The following is an 18064-nucleotide window of genomic DNA, read 5'->3' on the forward strand; positions in this document are numbered from 1 at the left end:
ATTCACCCATCACATTGAGAAATGGGATACAAATATCCTTAGAAGAATCTTTGTGACTTTCCATTGGTATTGACATGGTTCAGTGGCACAGTGGATCGAAAGCAAGGCTTTGAGTCAGGAAAATCTGAGTTCAAATCTGATCTTATGCTCTTATGAGTTGTGTGACCTTGAGCAAGTTAGTTCATTTCAGTTTTCTTTAGTTTCCTCATTTAAAAAATGGGGTTAGAGGCAGAGCCAAGATGATAAAGTAAATTAAAATAAAGCCTGAGCTCTCCCTCAAATTCCTCCAAATACCTTTAAATGATTACTCTAAACAAATTCTAGAGTAACACAACCCACAAAAAGATGGGGTGAAACGATTTTCCAGACCAAGACAACTTAGAAGGTGGGAAGAAAAGGTATGTTCCACGAGGGTGAGAGGAGAACTCAGACTAGTGCAGGTTGTACCAGCACGTAACAGGACCCCAGCAAACCAGGAGCAGGCGTGAGGGGACTAAAGCAATGGCATCAGTATGGTTTCCACCTCTCAGCCCATAGATGGTACGGGGATTGGATAATGGTTCAGAAAGAAATTTACAGGGGTCCCTTTACTGGTTCCAAGGTCAGGACTCTGCTGCATTGTCTATACTTGGTCTGGGTCTTAGTCCCAGTGTGAGCAGGAACACTGGCAGAACAGAACTTGAAGTCACAGGGGAGTAGGGTCCTAGTCACAGTTGCAGGGTTGAAACGAGTGCTTGTGGTCATTCAAAAAACAGTGCATAGTACAGGAGAGTGGTAAACAAGCCTATCCCTAGACCATACCACCTTAGAAGAGCCAAAACCTTACAGATCCCAATGTTACCTCTGAAAACAGCTACCAAAAACCCTGAAGCTTGGGGCAATGGCCCCTCTATTTGGGAGGCAGAGCCCTACTTTAGCATAGAGTGAAAAGTCAAGAAATAGACTAGAAAATGAGCAAACAACAGAAAGGCATACTGAGCAGAGAAAGTTAATAAAGTTACAAGGAAGATCAAAACACACACTCAGAAGACCACACAGTTAAAATTCCCTCATCCAAAGCCTCAAAGAAAAATATGACTTGGTCTCAGACTATGGAAGAGCTCAAAAAGGATTTTAAAAATCAAGAGAGGTAGAGGAGAAATTGAGAAGAGAAATGAGAGTGATGCAAGAAAATTATGAAAAAGGTCAACAGCTTGATAAAGGAGGCACAAAAAATACTGAAGAAAACACCTTCAAAAATAGAATAGACAACATGGTAAAAAGAAGCACAAAAATCCAATGAAGAGAAGAATGCTTTGAAAAATAGAATTGACCAATTGGAAAAGGAGATTTAAAAAACTCAGTGAAGAAATAAATTCCTTAAAAGTTAGAATTGGGCAAGCAGAAGCTTTATGAGACATCAAGAAACACTCAACCAAAATCAAGAGTGAAAAAATAGAAGACAATGGAAATATCTCACTGGAAAAAAAAGTGACCTGGAAAATAGATCCAGGAGAGATAATTTAAAAATAATTGAACTATCTAAAAATCATGATTGAAAAAAGTGCTTAGACATCATCTCTCAAGAAATTATAAAAAAAAAAAACAACTGCCCAGATATTCTAGAATCTAGATAGTAAAATTGAAAGAATCCACTGATCACCTCCTGAAAGAGATCCCAAAATGAAAATTTCAAGGAATATTATAGCCAAACTCCAGATCTCCCAGATCAAGAATATAGTGTAAGCAGCCATAAAGAAGCAATTCAAATATTACAGAGCCACAGTCAGGATAATACAAGATTTAGCAGCTTCTACATCAAAGGATCAGAGGGCTTACAATATGATATGAGCTAGGATAACAACAAAGAATCACTGATCCAGGAAAACTGACTATATTTGGAGGAGATAATAGTTAGAAGCAAAACACTTTGAGAATGGATAGGGTAAAAAGAGAGAGAGTAGGATAAACAGGAAGAAAATAAGATAGAGGGAAATACATAGCTGGTAATCAGTACTGGGAAAAAAATATTCAGTGAAATAGAGGACTTTCAAGAATTTCTGATGGAAAGACCAGAACTGAATAGAAAATTTGACTTTCAAATACAAGATGCAAAAGAAACATGAAAAGGTAAACAGAAAAGAGAAATCATAAGAGATTTGATAAGGTTAAGCTGTTTATATTCTGACGTGGGAAAAAGATATTTATAACTCCTAAAAGCTTTTTTTCATTATTAAGGCTGTTAGAAGGAATACATATAGAGAAAGCAGAAGTGTGAGTTGAATGTGATTGTATGATTATCGAAAAAAATAAGAAATGAGAAAGAAAAATGCACTAGGAGAAGGGGAAAATGAGAAGAATGAGATAAATTATCTGACATAAAAGAGACCTGAAAGAGATTTTCCAGTGGAGAGGGAAATGGGAGAAATGGGGAGAGGAGCACATGAACCTTATTCTCATTGGAAAGGACTCAAAGAAGAAATAATATACACACTTCGTTGGGTGTAGAAATCTATCTTACCATACAGGAGTAGGAAGGAAAGGGCATAAGAGAAGAGGGAAGAGCTAATAGAAGGGAAGGATATTTGGGGGAGATAAAAGTCAGAAGCAAAACACTTTTGAGAATGGACAGGGTAAAGAGAAAAAGAGAGAGAGAGAAAGAGAGACACAGAGAGAGACAGAGAGAGTAAAAGAGACAGAGAGAGTAAGATTAACAGGGAGAAAAGGGATGGAGGGAAATACATAGTTGGTAATCGGTAATGGGAAAAGATTTTTAGAGAGGCTTCATTTCACAAACATATAGAAAAATGCATCAAATTCATAGAAATGAATCATTCTTGAATTGATAAATGGTTAAAGGATATGAACAGGCAGTTTTCAGACAAAGTAATCAAAGCGATCTGTAGTCATATGAAAAAATATTCTCTAAATCACTATTGATGAGAGAAATAAAAATCAAAACAACTCAGAGCTAGTACCTCACACCTGTCAGATTTGCTACTATGACAAAAAGGGAAACAACAAATAGGGGAGGAGATGTAGGAAAATTAAAACATTTGTGTACTATTGGTGAAGTTGTATGCTGATTCAACTGTTCTGGAGAACAATTTGGAACTATGTTCCAAGGGCTATAAATCCGTGTATACACTTTGACCAAGCAATACAACTACTAGGTCTATATCCCAAAGAGATAAAAAACAAAAAGGAAAAGGATCTATGCGTACAAAAACATTTATAGCAGCTCTTTTAATGGTAGCAAAGAATTGAAAATTGAGGGGATACCTATGGATTGGAGAATGGCTGGAGAAGTTGTGTTGTATATTATTGTGATGGAATACTATTGTGCTTTAAGAAATGATGAGCAGAATGTTTTCAGAAAAATATGGAAAGCTTTCATGAACTGATGCAAAGTGAAATGAGCAGAGTCAGGAGATCACTGTATGTACCCAGTGACAGCAATATTGTATTATGATCTACTATGAAAAACTTAGCAATTCTCAGCATTATAATGATCAAAAACAATTCTGTAGGACTTATACATATATATCCATCTCCAGAGAAAGAACTTATGGAGCCTGAATGCAGATCAAGGATTCTTTTTCTTTATTTTATTTTTCTTGTTTTGATTCTGTGTTTCTTTCACAGAATCACTCACATGGAAATGTGTTTTTCATGACTACACATGTATAACCTATGTCAAATTGATTGCCTTGTCAATGGGGAGAAGGAGAAGGAGGGAGACACTTTGGAATCCAAAATTTGAAAAAAAAAGAATGCTAAAATTGTTCTTACATGTATTTTGGGAAAAATATTAAATAAGATACAAAAAGAAAAATGGAAATTAGATCAGCACCTACCTCCCAGGGTTATTGTGAAGCTCAAAGGAAACACAGAATGACAAAAATTTAGAGTATTCACCCCCAAATGTTCACATGAACTATTTGTGCCCAGTCTCTGGTAGACCATTCCGAGCTTGCGTTGGTCTGATCAGTCACGTTGAAACTTGACTTTAGCATAGTGATGTCATTTTGGTCCTCTTCGAAAATGAAGATCAATGACAGACCAATTGTGAAGATCACATGAGGTCATATTTGTAAAGTGCTTAGCTCACTGTCTGGCATATACTAAGTGCTTAATAAATGCTTTTCCCCTGCCTATGGCAAGTCTGCATGTGGAATATATGGGCTCTTTATTGGTTATTATTCCTTGCTTTCACTATGTGACTGTCTAATTTTCTGTTGCAATCATGCGTTTCTTTGATGATGTCTTTTATACTTCTTCTCTGGTATAATTCCTTGTTTTTAAATGTTACAACTTACTTATCATAACCATGTGCCTCTTTATTGCCTTTTAGGAGATGTGGAATTTTAATTATTAAATTATGAACTTAGCAATATTCAACAAACTTGGACTTTCAATGTACAATTAAAAACAAAAGAATAGATTTAATTATAAAACTGGTCATTTCTATTATGTCCAATTCATTTTTAAAAGTATATATTAAAATTTTTAAAGTATACATTAAATTTTGCACAAAAGCAGCAACTTTCTGTTTCCTCCTCAGAACTTATTTTTGTTTCTTTTGTGTATTTCAAATATTATATTAGCGCTCTTTTACTTCTCTTTTTTTGGACTTTTATTACTAATTCTTCCCCTCCCTGATTAGAGGCCCTCCTTTGCAACAAATAAGTATTTTCAAGAAAAATAAATCATCATTTTGGACATATCTGAAAATGCCCATCTCCTTCTGCACCTCTAGTTCATTACCCCTCTGCCAAAGAGAAATGAGATCTACTTGATCATCTGTCTTCTGAAGTCATCACTGCTCACTGTACTCTAATTCTTCAGAGACCATAGTGTTTCATGACTCGTAGTCATAAAACATGACCAAAAGAATATTGATATTATAAATATGTGCCCTAGTTGCAGGGTGAAGCATAGAGAAATTGAAAGAGCTTTTCAGTTTTCCAAAACAGTCCAGTCCATCCATTGTCCCTCTCGTTATCACTCATTGTTCATTTGGAGTATGTATCTGAAATGGCTATGTCTGCACTCTCTATTTCTATATCATCCAGATCTATAGCTATATCTATCTACTCTTGTACATACATACACACTGATGGTTGAGCTTGATAAGTTTTATTTATCATGTACATAACTTGCTTTGTATATATTTGTTAGCGTGTTATTTTCTCTGTTAGACTGTAAGTTCCTTGAGGGCAGAGGCTGCCTTTTGATTCTTTTTTGTATCCTTGGTGTTTAGCAAAGTGTCTGACACATGTCAGGTGCTTCATAAGTGCTTATTAATCGATAAATTGCCCATCTAATTGCATGTCATAATCTCGACAATAGGTACTCTTCATCCACTTCGTTCTTCCTAAGTATGTAGTACGGCCAAATTTGTGAATTAATATGGATCTCATTTAAGATTCTTTTCATTGTCTTCATGCTTAATGCAATCAGTATGATGTCTTCTGCAAACAGAAGCATCTGGAGAACGTCTCCATTTATAGAGAATCCTCATTCAATTTGACTCTATCCTAGATCTCCTCCATGACTGTGGGGGAAGGGAACAAGCATTTATTTGAAACTCCTACTATGTGACAAACACTTTGCAAATATCTCATTTGGTCCTCACAATAACCAGGTGAAGCATATGCTATTATTATCATCATCTAATGTTACAGTCAAGGAAATTAAAGCAGACAGAGTTTAAGTCATTTGAACAGGGTCACACAGCTAGCAAGTGTCTAAGGTTAGATTTGAATATAAGTTCTTTTGATACCAGACCCAACTCTCCTTCCACTGTGCCACCTAAAAGCCCAACTAGTTGCCTAGTGGTGAACATCTTTGGAGAGTGCACATTTCTTTGTTTTGTTCCAAGGTTATCTCTGCTGATATATCTTTCAGAGATTATTGTATAATTTTGGCACATGCATGGGACATATTTTTTAAAGAGTTTTATGACTTCTAAATGAAAAGAGAAGATCTAGGCTAACTCAATACTTAGGTTATTCATCAAGAAAGATCCTAGGAATTTATCTTTCTAAGAGTTTCCACATCTTTCTTCCATCCCACCTTGGGAAAGGTTCATACCAGGAGAATGAAAGATATTTCCCATTTTTTAGCATTGTGCTCAGTAATTACTCAACAAAGGATCCTTGGTGATATATAGTACTGAGACCTGGTTGTTGGGGCATGAAAAAAGAAACTGGAGACTAGGAGGTCCAGCTAAGTGATAAGAACCCACTGAAGCACTCAGCTGGGGAGGGTTGGAGTCAAAACTAAGATTCACAGAGTATTTAGAACTGGGTTAAAACTTTTCCTAAGAGTTATAAAAGCAAAGGATCTAGGCTGAAAAGAACATTAGAGATCAACTAGCCTAATCCTCTTATTTTATAGATGACAAATGTGAGTGTTGGAAACATACATCACTTGCCCAAGGTCACATAGTCAGTATCTGAACCCAAGTTCTCTGATTACAAATATAGTGTCCTTTCCACAACAGGTTGCATCAATATTTTCATCTAGGTTCAAAATCAATCAGAAGGGTTTGAAACAAGTCATGGACTTCCTTGGGACTTTGTTTCTTCACCTATAAAAGAAATAATTTAAGTTTTGCTCTAAGATCTCTCATATAGCACCTTTTATATATAATTACAAATATACATCTAGAGGGAACATCAGAGGTCATTTAGATCAATTTCTTTATGTTACTGTTGAAGAAACTATGGTTCAGGAAATTTGACCAACTTGCCTAAGGTCACATAAGTAAGAGTCATGAGAAATGAGATATGAATCAAGGTCCCTGGACTCCAGAGTTCCAATGTTCTTTCCATTGTACCACACTGCCTCTGTTTCCAACCAGAATATTTTATGATACTGTGATTCTGAGACATAATATGCCACTGTCTAGAAAACTTAGAGAGAGACCCACTGTAGAAGCAGTTGAACTTCTGTTACTCTCCGCCTTCTGATGAGGCCCCAGAGGTAGAGTTATTCTAGAAGTCAGGTGGGAACTGATCATAACTTTGCATCTGCCTTATAGAGGAGGTTAGGAGGCAGGATAATGAATAATAACAAAAAAGTATAGCAGTTCGTATTTGTATAGTGCTGAATTATGGACAATGTCCTTTCTTCACAATAGCTTATGAAGTAGATAGTTCAAGTATTACTATCTGTGTTTTAAAGATGGGAAAACAGTCCCAGAGAGTTGAGGTAATTTTCTAAAGGTCATACAAGTAGTAAGAGGCAGAGAAATTTAACCTTAGGGTCAATACTCTTTCCACTGTACCATATTGCCCCATGGGGAAACTTAGATAGCACCCATTTCTCAGAAGAAAAGGATTATCTCTGACTTGGAGGGAAGGAGGTCTTTGAAGGATGCCTGAAAGAACTGATGCCTCTTGAGTCATCACTGGTTCTTTTCTCAGTAGTGCTGGGACGCTGAGGATGCCTGAGTCCTGATGGAGAACAGAGTCTCCAAAGAATTAGAGGCTCTGAGGTTCCCCCTGCTCCTAAAGAGGACTTCTTGTTTACTTTTGTATCTCTTCCAGTGTGTAGAACAGTGCTCTGTTCACAAAGTTATGACAGAGTAAGCTATTAATAGAAGTTTTATGAAATTGGGAATCCAAAGTATTTCTAAAGCAAGCTTCCGTGTCAACATAAAAACCAGCCCTCACTTCACCAACAAATAGCCACCGAGCTTTGAGTTCAGAATTAATTTCCTAAGTTAATGACATGGATATACTGCTTCTTAGTTTCTTTTCACCTTAGTGTAGGTTGACAGTTCATTCTCCATTCAATAGTTGATCATGTCAGGATAGAGAATGATTTTTCTATTTTGTTGAATTAGTCAATGAGATTATGACATGGTATCTTTGTTACACAAACTTAAAACAAGTCTTTAGGACTTCTGGGATTTACCTTTTTGTTCCTTTTAAATTAAGTGACCTTTTATATCTAGGTTCTGTATCTATTTATAACTAATAGTGACATTTGGTGTGAGATGTTGGTTCACACCTAATTTCTACCTGATTTATTTTCAATTTTCCCAGTAGTTTTTGTGGAATTGTGAATCATTAGCCCAGTACTTAGGGTTCATTAAACATAATTCTGTGAAGATAATTTGCTTCTGGATCTTATGTAATTTGGAAGACTATCTCCTTGTTTTATATCCTGAAATTCAATCACAGAATTTTAGGATTGGAAGGGATTTGAGAGGCTAGCTTCAGAGTTGGGCTATGTGCACAATCTGTACTTCACTACTCTTATAAGATCCCTAATAATGATCATCCAGGATTAACCTGAAGAATTTTATTATCTTCTGAAAAGCTAATTCCATTTGGCTTAAGCTCTAATTATTGGAAGTTTTAAACTGAGAATGCTATAATAGGATGTGATTTTTAAGGCCATATAGCCAACCACTTTCATTTTCTTAGAGGAAGAAACCTAGGCCCAGGGAGGGAGATGACTTGCCCAAGGTCATACAGGTAGTTAGTGATAGATCTCAGATTTGAATTCAGATCTCCTGAGTACCAAGTGAACTAGATTTCCATTATACCATCCTTAGTGATGAATGTTTTCTCATCCATCCTGTTTCTTCTTGTAGTAGCTAAAGGTGGAACACCAAAATGTTGAAACTTAAATAGAAGTTTAAGAGATTAGTCACCTCTAACCATCAAACTTGTATGACACTTACTTAGCAAGACACTTAGCCAATGTGTGCCTCAATTTCTTCACTTGTAAAATGAGAATGTTGGACTCGTTGGATGCTCAGCCAGATAATCTTTGAAATTCACTGGTGTCTCAACTACCTGAGATAAAGACTTAATAAAAGCTTACAGTACTGATGAAAGATGATTGATTCTAATAGAATTGAATGAAGATGTGCTTTGCTTATACCAAGGAAAATGGGTCCTGGGTATTGAAAACAGAGTTTTACACATGATAAGCACTTAAAAATTTGCTGAATTTAATTGAGTTATCCTGATCAGACATCTGGAATACCACTATTCATTTCTGGGTACCACATTTTAGGAAGGACAGTAATAACTTGGAAGGTGTCCAAAGGAGGGCAACCAAGATAAAGAACTTCAAAATCATTCCATATAGGTTTGGTTGAAAGAATTAGGGCTATTTAGCCTGGAGAAAAGAATTCTCAAGGAGGCTGTCATGGGAAAGAGAGACTCTATTTTTCTTGGAATGGGAGAAATAGGTAGGAGTTACAAAGAGGTAAATTTAGGTTTTGTGCCAGAAACCAATTGGGGATATCCAACACTTCTTCCCATCAGAGGTATCTCAGAGTGGAATAGGCTTGGGAGGCAGTGGAGATCTTCAAACAAAGACATGAGGACCAGCTGTTATATATGTTGTAGAGCTGATTCTTCTGCTGTGATTGGGTCTAGAGAGCTCCATCCTTCACAATTCTGTGATTCTTTGAAGCTACTGGGCCTGACATCCGGACTACTGGCAGGCTGCCTGATCACTAGAGCTTCCTGGTCCAGTGGTACAGGAGGCAGTCACCCAGAAGCTCTGATTTGGGGAGTGCAAAAACCAGCCCATGCACCTCGGTGACCCCATATATCACACCTACTAGCCTATAACGGGGTCAGAAAGTTCCACTCTCAGTCTGTCATTGATGTTAAGATTCTATGCTTTCAAAAGGCCACTTGCTTGGGAAGCAGAACATCTTAATATCAAAGTTAATCATCTGTTTTCACAAGTATTCTAAGTGACATTTATTAATTATGGCAGATAGGTGGTATGAAATATTGGACCTGGAGTCAGAAAGATTTGAGTTTGAATCCTGTTTCAGATACTTGTGTAACTGATTAAATTTCCTCAGTGACAATTTCCTCATTTGTAAAATGGGGATAATATCAGCACCTGTAACACAGGGATTTTGTGAGAAATAAATGAGACAGAATATGTAAAACACTTTGCAAATGATAAAGCACTGTATAAATGTGAGTTGTTAAATACTTAGCAAGTGCAGAGCACTAAATATACAAAGAAGGAACGTGAAATGTTTACCTTCTACATATGACAAGACACACCTGCTCAAGGTAAACGATGACAATGAGAGTTGTTTTCATTGAAGTAATTGATAGAGAGTTGGACCTGGAATCAGGAAGATCTGGATTGAAGTCTGGCTGTTGACACTTACCAACTGTGTGACCTTGGGTAAGTCACTTAACCTCTCTTTGCCCCAGTTTCCTCAACTGTAAAATAGGAACAAATAATAGCACCTACCTTGCAGGCATTTTGTGAAAAGCAAATGAGATATTTGTAAAGCATTTAGCACAGAGCCTAACACATAGTAGGATCCATCCATCCATCCATCCATCCATTTGTCTGTCTGTCCATCTGTCTATCTAAATACATACATATTATTGCATCATAATTTATATATATACCATTTTCTTCAAAAAAAGAAATATTTTAGAAACTTTAAAACACCATATAAATGCTAATTATTATTTGTGTTTTAATTGTCTTTTGTTGCTGTTCTTATCAAGTCTTCCACAAGTGCCTCATTATAGACTAGCACCACACTGGTACAAGCTTTGGCAGATCCTATCAAACTGAAAATGCTTTGAGTAAGGACCTGAGATTGAGTCACACAGGGACCATCCTAACAGAGTGAGGAGAGACCTATCACTAGGGGACACATTAGGACAGGAATGAACAGTGACAAGAGCCCCAGTTGTGGAGTCAGAAGACCTGGATTCATATCCTCCTTCTGACACTTAAGCAATCATGTGACCTATGGTCTCCCTGGACCTCAGTTTCCACAAGTGTAAAATGAAGGGATTGTACTAGATGATCTTTGAAGTTACTTCCAAGTCTAGATTTATGATCTGAAGAAGACCTTTTTTCTCCTGCTATTGCCACAAATGAAGACCATCTACTTAAGGCAAAGAAAAGCTGAAGAAAGGGCTGGAATCTGAGTGGAGGGAGTCCCCTATCACCCCCATAAAATCATTGACTCTTGGAGTATCAAAATGTAAAATTTGGCATTTGAAAAGCACTTTTTTTAACACTAGAAAACAATTTACTGAATTAAGGAAAAGGGTTAGCACCAATGTTGGTGAAGGGAGGAACCGTTCCAATCATGGATCCTCAAAAGTGAAATAAGTTGACATTCATTTTGCTCTTACAAAAAAGTTTTGCAATCCTAAAAGCCCTATAGAAACATGGATTATTTAATATGTACTTGTGCACTTTGGTCATATTTTAACACAGTGCATGTCTTTATAAACATAACCCTATTACATTTCCATTTCTTAAGATCTGGAATCCCAAAGCCAAAATAATTACCATCTTTCTCAGATACAAATGTATAATCTATGTCAACTATACCCTTCATCCAAGTCACAGATAAAATTATCAAAGACAAGAATTAGAAAACACCCATCTGTGTTTTAAGTTACTGTGCAGTCATCCAGTGTGCTGTACTTTTGGAGGGATGCAGACCTGTGAAGTTACTGGTATAGAGAACAACTAGTAAAAAGCATCCCTCTTTCAAGGCAGATCTGCCAGTTTTTCTTTAGTTTAACATGGTAAAAGAGTTTGCTTTAGGCCCCCCAAGGCTAAGTGACTTGTCCAGGGCCAACACTACTCCAAGCTGTCATTCCATTCTTTTTGTTTCAAAGTGCTTTCTTTCAGCTGTAAACTCATTTTCTCTATAGTTCTGTACCAGAAGCTATGCAGTACAGGAGATACTCGCTTATCTGTTCATCAAGAATGAATTCATTTTATATGCAAAGCAGAGCAAAAAGCTTGAGTAAAATCTTAGCCTTCTTTGTTCTGTTAACACATTCCCCCTCAGTTGATGGATGGGCCAATGCTAGGCAAGTAACTTCTTCCAAAGTCATTTGATTTGACTCTCTTAATCCAAATAAGTTACAAATAACCTCATATTTGTGAAAAACACCAAAATACAACTACCTGTGACTACTAAATGAATCTAAATAAAGATGGGGCTTAAGTTTGCTTTGGAATGACAGACATGGATTACAAAACTAGTTGTACTAGTTGATATTTCTCTATTTTAGATATATCCTAAGTGGATTTGCAAATTCTGAGAAGTTTAAACTTCCTTCTAAGATGAACAGGAAAATATAACAGCTGAAGCAAATTCAGTTCTGGGTTCAAAGACAAATATTTTAGAAAAGGCCTCCTTACTTTGCTAATTGCAACATAAACAAAATCTTCAAAAGATGCTTTAACACCTATAGTGCCTTTGTTGATTACAATATAAATAGCTCCCAATGCCTCTGCTAAGCAAATAAGGCATGTGGATCCATCCTAAAAACAAGCAGTTACCTAGTCCAGCCCACCACCCACTGGTGCCACCCATACGACTGCATTTCCAGATGTGCATTGTCCTGTACACAATCATGGAAGAAAATGTGGGAACAGATATAGAAGAGAAACTCAGTTCCTGGGCTAGAAGAGACTGATGCCCTTACTCCAGGGGCTAGAGGACACCATGAAACTTCATATGTCAGGGGAATTTCTCCTGCTCCATGAAAGTTTTTCCACAGATTCCACAGGAGCATCCCCCTCCTTCCTTGTTGTGAGAGCACAGGATATGTCTGTCATGGGAAGCATCGGAGGAAAAGCTTTGCCATAGTATTTGCACTTGAAGGGTTTCTCCCCAGAATGTTGCCGGATATGAGTTCGAAGAAAGCTGGAGGTGGTGAAGGACTTGTTATAGTAGACATACTTGTACAGCCTCTCTCCAGAGTGGACCCTCATGTGCTTATTGAGGCTAGAGGACTGTGAGAAGCTCTTTCCACACATGGAGCACCTCTGGGGTCTGTGTTTCTCATGGACATGTAGGATGTGAATTTGGAGCCATCCCGCTTCTCAAAGCATCGACTGCACAGGTTACAGGGGAATTTACTGTCCCCTTAGTCCACACATCGAGTGTACTTGAGGTGCTTGTCTCTGTAATACTTGTAGGCAAACACTTTACCACACCTTTCACATTTGTGACTTTCTCCAGACTCTTCTGGAGGCTCAAGCTGCTGTTTCCCTTCGTCCACAATGTTCAGATTCACAGGGATACCCAAGAACTGTTGGTAGCAGTCTCCATACCACACCAGCAGCTCCTGGTTGGGAAGGATTTCTTTGCAGCTCTGGTAAAATATTTGGCCTTGACACTGGACTGCTGATAGGTTCTATGCCTCTGGAAAACAGACGCAGTTGACTAAAGACATCCAATTCCTACTGGTTCCTTTTTCATCTATGAAGTGACTCAAATGGCCATCTTCAAAGATCTCCCACATCAGGGAATTGTCACCATAGGTCTTGATCTCACTTGCATTGACCCGTACTTAGAAAGGGACCGAATCTAACCCCCTTGGGAACAAGATTGCTGCAGAATACACCAAACTGAGGGACGTCACCACACATGGTCTTCAGTACACACAGACCTTCAGGTAAAGTCAGGGAGTCTTCATCCAGAGACAGAATCACTGATTCTGATCCTGAGCCGTCCTCCGGTACCCGGAGCCCAGAGATAGAGCAGTGTAATCTACTGGTCTGCTTCGGGGAGTGGACAGCACCATACAAGACTAAGCGCAACTCCTCCTTGGTAAAGTGATACTGCCGCGAGGCCTCCGGCTGTGCGCACTGGGAGGTAGGAGGACCCGCATCTAGAGAGTGACTCTTTCGGGGGGAGTAGGGAAAGAACCGGTTGGGCGTGGGGCCAGGAAGCCACTGGGGAGAAATCTTGGGTGAGGAGATCTTAGTTGGCCAGGGGACCGAGGTGTCCGCCAGCGGAAGGATGAGGCTGAGGCTGTGGCTGCTGCTCTGACAATCTTTGTGACTGCCGCTGCCACCGCCAAAGCCGCTGCTGTCCACAGTGAGCAGATCCTCCTTGGGCAAAGGTGGATGGCCTTCCTCTGGGGACACACTGCCAAAGAAGGGCAAGGATCCTGAAGGCAAGTTATAAAAAGGTTCTCTAGGCAGGGACGCACCGTGGTTCAGGAAAGTGGGCATCCGGTTGAAGCCAAAGTGGGACAGCGCCCTGGAGTTTATCCCTGGTCTTCCCAAAGTCTTGAGTTGATGGAAAAACTCTGGGGAACTGCTCAGGGGAGAGCTATCCAGGGGCGAACTGGTCAGGCTATCCCCATACAGATTGTGGGGCTGGAGAGGAGTGTAGTAGCCAGCCATGTGCGCAGAGTTGCTCCGCAGACTCTCCTCGGGGAGAGTACAGCTTTTCCTGGGGTCGCGTTCACCAGAAAAAGATATGGCCATGCCGAGGGCAAAGGTGCGAGGTTAGGGAGTGAGGAGGGATGAATCTGCAGTCCTTGGGGACCGGCGATTCTTAGGAAATCCAGAGACACCCAGCTGGTGTCTGAGGAGGGATTTGAATACAGTCCTTCTTGGCTTCCAGGCCGGTAGGCTAAGGATAAAACACTTTGCTACTGTCCAGCTCGATGTTCCTTGAACCAGTTCACCACCCGGTTGTATTTTTCTTTTAGAGTGCCCGGGGCAGCCTTTCTGCTGTCTCTTGGGGCACCACTCATTACCCCAGCCTAGCATAGCTGTGGCCAGGAGACTGGACACTCATCTGGGAGGGATGCCCTCTCTCCAGCAGGTTACCCACAGGGCTTCACGACTGTCTAGAACATCCCCAGCCTGGAGTTGATCACATCATGGAATCTAATCTTAGAATCATAGTTGGAAGGGACTTTGCAATGCCATCTAGTCCAACACATACCCCAAAGCAGGAAAACTTTCTGGTGCACAAGTTCTTCACCTTTTCAATGTCATCGACCTCTTGGGCAGTCTGGGGAGAAAAGCACTTTTTTACACCAACACCATGAGGTGAATAGTTTTGCTGACTGCCTCCATTTACAGAAGAGCATTCCCTTCCACCTCCATTTACGCAGGTTGTAAGTGGCTCTCCTGATTTCCCATCCATTTCATTGCACCATGGCTCCCATCACAGCACATGACTTCTCATGGTCCCTTCCTTCCCAGGCAACACATGCAGCTCTACAATTGCTTAAGCAGTACCCCATCCTTAGGATCTTTTCTTTTCTCCTGCCTTTATTCCTATCTCTTTGCCTTGTGTTCCATTTCCTTACAACCCTACCTTCTGTCAATTGTATGGTAAATGCTACTGAGAATTCATAGATTATATTTCCTACTTATATCCTATAATAGAATATACCATTCATTTACTTCCACTTCCTTGTATTTCTTGGAAAGAGTATTTGTTCACTTAACAAGCATTTCTTTAATGCATACTATTCATTGATATAAGAAACTCCTGGTGGAAGGGGTGGATTCACCTAATGTGCCATTAGAAAATTGGGAAATACAAAGGTGATTAAGACAATTTTTGCCTTCAAGAAGCTTATAGTCCAGCAGGAGAGATAAGACTAAGATATAAAAAGTTAAGATAACTTAAGATATGAGAAAAATATAATAGACACATTATATTAAGATATAAGAAAAATAATAAACATATTGAGATATAAGAAAAGATTATGCAAATCATAATATGCAAAAATGCATAGTGGACAACTGGATGGCACAGTGGATAGAACGCCAAGTCAGGAGTAGCAAGCCTCCTTATTGAGATGACCTGAGTTCAAGTTTCACTTCTGTCCGACTCATATTCATTATATGACCCTGGATAAGTCACTTAACTTCCCTTTACACACCCGAGCACTGCTACTGTGAATAATTCATGGGTCTGATTGCATAGCATATTGAACTGTTTATTTATTCAACAGTAAATTAAACATTGTTCAGTGAAGTAAAGCATAACATTCATAGCAACATCCCCAATCAATATCAAGTATCCATGTAAAGTTCACACCATCCACCCCCTAGGTCACAGTAAGAAAAATCTTAATCAATACCAAGTGTCCAAGTAAAGTTCTCTTTCATCTTAACTCCAGGTTGATTTCCAAGTCCCGTGACTCTTCCTCTGTGGGCTGACCACTCCTGACTCTTGCCTGGATTCACACATAGACAGCTGTCCACTCCTGTTCCATATCTCTGCTCAGGGGGACTGCTCCACTCCACACCTTCTGCCTCTGGGAAAATAAAGCTCAACAGGGCAATGACAATACTGATACACACCACTAGCAACCTCATCTCAATTCATCCCTAAAGTCCAGAGGCTCTGTGCTAACAGCTCAGTTCACTTCAACAGTTCTCAAAAGGAGCTTAGCCTCATGGGTGTATTTCTGCCCTATAACCCTATTGTCTTTCAAAGTTTGGAGGCTCCTTCAACAAGTCTCTGCCCTTGTTAAGAGAGGGAGGTCTCCTCTTTCTGTCCAGAGGTCTCCTTCCAGATCTCTTCTTTTCAATGGTGACTCACTTCGCATCTGCTTTCTCAATACCGGTTTTCTCTTTCTATACAGTTCTATTCAGTATCTGATTGGCTAGAACCCACATGCATGTATATGATTTTCTAGAGCCCACATGCACATGTCTGATTGGTTAAAACTCAATCCAGAAAAGTAGCAAAGATCCTACTTTGCTTGCTGTTATAGCTATAGAACAATTGTTAATTGACATTGATAGAAGCCATTTCCCTACTGAGTTTCATACACCCATAAAATCACAGATTAGTGGCCACCTCAAAAAAGTGTTTAGAGAGAACGCAAAGAATGGTTCAATTGAATTCAACAAACACTAATTGGATACCTAAGGTCTGTAAAGTATTGTGTATAAAGTGCTGTCCCTTTAAGTCTCATTTCATTTGGAGCAGCTGAGATATAAAAAGAAGAAAAGCTCATATTTTTGTATAAAGAAAAAGAGTTAAATCAATAGGTAAAAGATGCAAGCTATTACTACTATTATAGATGAACATTTTGATGATTGAAAGGAGTAAGAAAATAACTTAGTTTAATAAAATTGCTAAAGTATGAGTATTAAGAAACATAGCTTTCAGATGATACTGGAGCAGTCTAAGAAAGAAAATGAACTGTGGCATAAAGATACAGGATGATGCCCCCATTTAAATGTTAAAAATTGAGTGGTATAAAGGGTGAAAAGAAAGAATTTTTTTGTTTATTAAAAATTGGATAAATAAAATTCAATGAAACTGTCAAAGACAAAGAACGTGTGTGTGTGTGTGTGTGTGTGTGTGTGAGAGAGAGAGAGAGAGAGAGAGAGAGAGAGAGAGAGAGAGAGAGAGAGAGAGAGAGAGAGAGAGAGAGACTACTTAACATTGGAAACTGTGTGTGAATAAAGTCTAATGTTTTTATAGAAGAAATTAGTTGAGTTGTTACCTTTTGATGATAGTCAGGAACCTCTGATTTAAGCCATTGCAAGGTATAGGATAGGAGAGAGACAGGATAGAAGAAACAGATTGAAGAATGAAGAAAATCTAGAAGATCAAGACCAATGTTTCAAGTTGTTTAAAGGGACTAACAGCAAGAGTAGTCAACTGATGAGAAGGTTTTGACTTCTAGTTCCTAACTGGCTGAGTGAAGAAAATGATTTTCGCAAATTTCTGTTATCATCACCTAGATGTTGAGAGGTGAAACTTTTCAGAAGCACCTTTTGGTCTTTTATATTCTTTTTGGTTTGAGAAGGGATGACAGAAAAGGGTAAGACACATACTGCTGCAGCTTTGCTGTATGAGAAGAACTGGCTGGTCTAGTTTGTTTCATCCATGAAGTCAAACTGAGCTATTTGTTGTAAGATCTCTTATGAGTGGACAGTGTAACTTCCTGGTAAGTGATGATCTGTGTAGCACAGAGATGGTCAGTCTGATGAGTTTTGCAGTTCTCTGGCATAAAGGGATTTATTATGCATACCTCAAGAGGTAACGCTTTCTAATTTGATCAGCTGATGGTGGTAAGGATCAATAGCCAGTCAGTTAGCAGAGAAATTATTTTATACGGTATAATTAATTCTAAATAGACCAATGGCATCAAAGCCTGCAGTTGACTTAATAGCTACTCTAAGAAAATGAGTCTTCCCCTTTCTAGTGTTTCCCTGACGTCTTCCTGAATGTGTATATTCATTCTCCCCGTTAGATATAGAGTACATTGATGAGAGAATATATAAGCCAGTTTTAGGTATGTATTGTAATATATGT

The 18064-nt window shown here is 38.8% G+C and overlaps 1 pseudogene; it reads right to left on the reverse strand.

Annotated features, from left to right (window-relative positions):
- Positions 1-12463: 12463 nt before the first annotated feature.
- On the reverse strand, positions 12464-14250 carry LOC140498212 (PR domain zinc finger protein 14 pseudogene; annotated as a pseudogene).
- Positions 14251-18064: the final 3814 nt, after the last annotated feature.

Source organism: Notamacropus eugenii, chromosome 4 (assembly GCF_028372415.1).
Source record: "Notamacropus eugenii isolate mMacEug1 chromosome 4, mMacEug1.pri_v2, whole genome shotgun sequence".
In the NCBI taxonomy this organism is placed as follows: Eukaryota; Metazoa; Chordata; class Mammalia; order Diprotodontia; family Macropodidae; genus Notamacropus; species Notamacropus eugenii.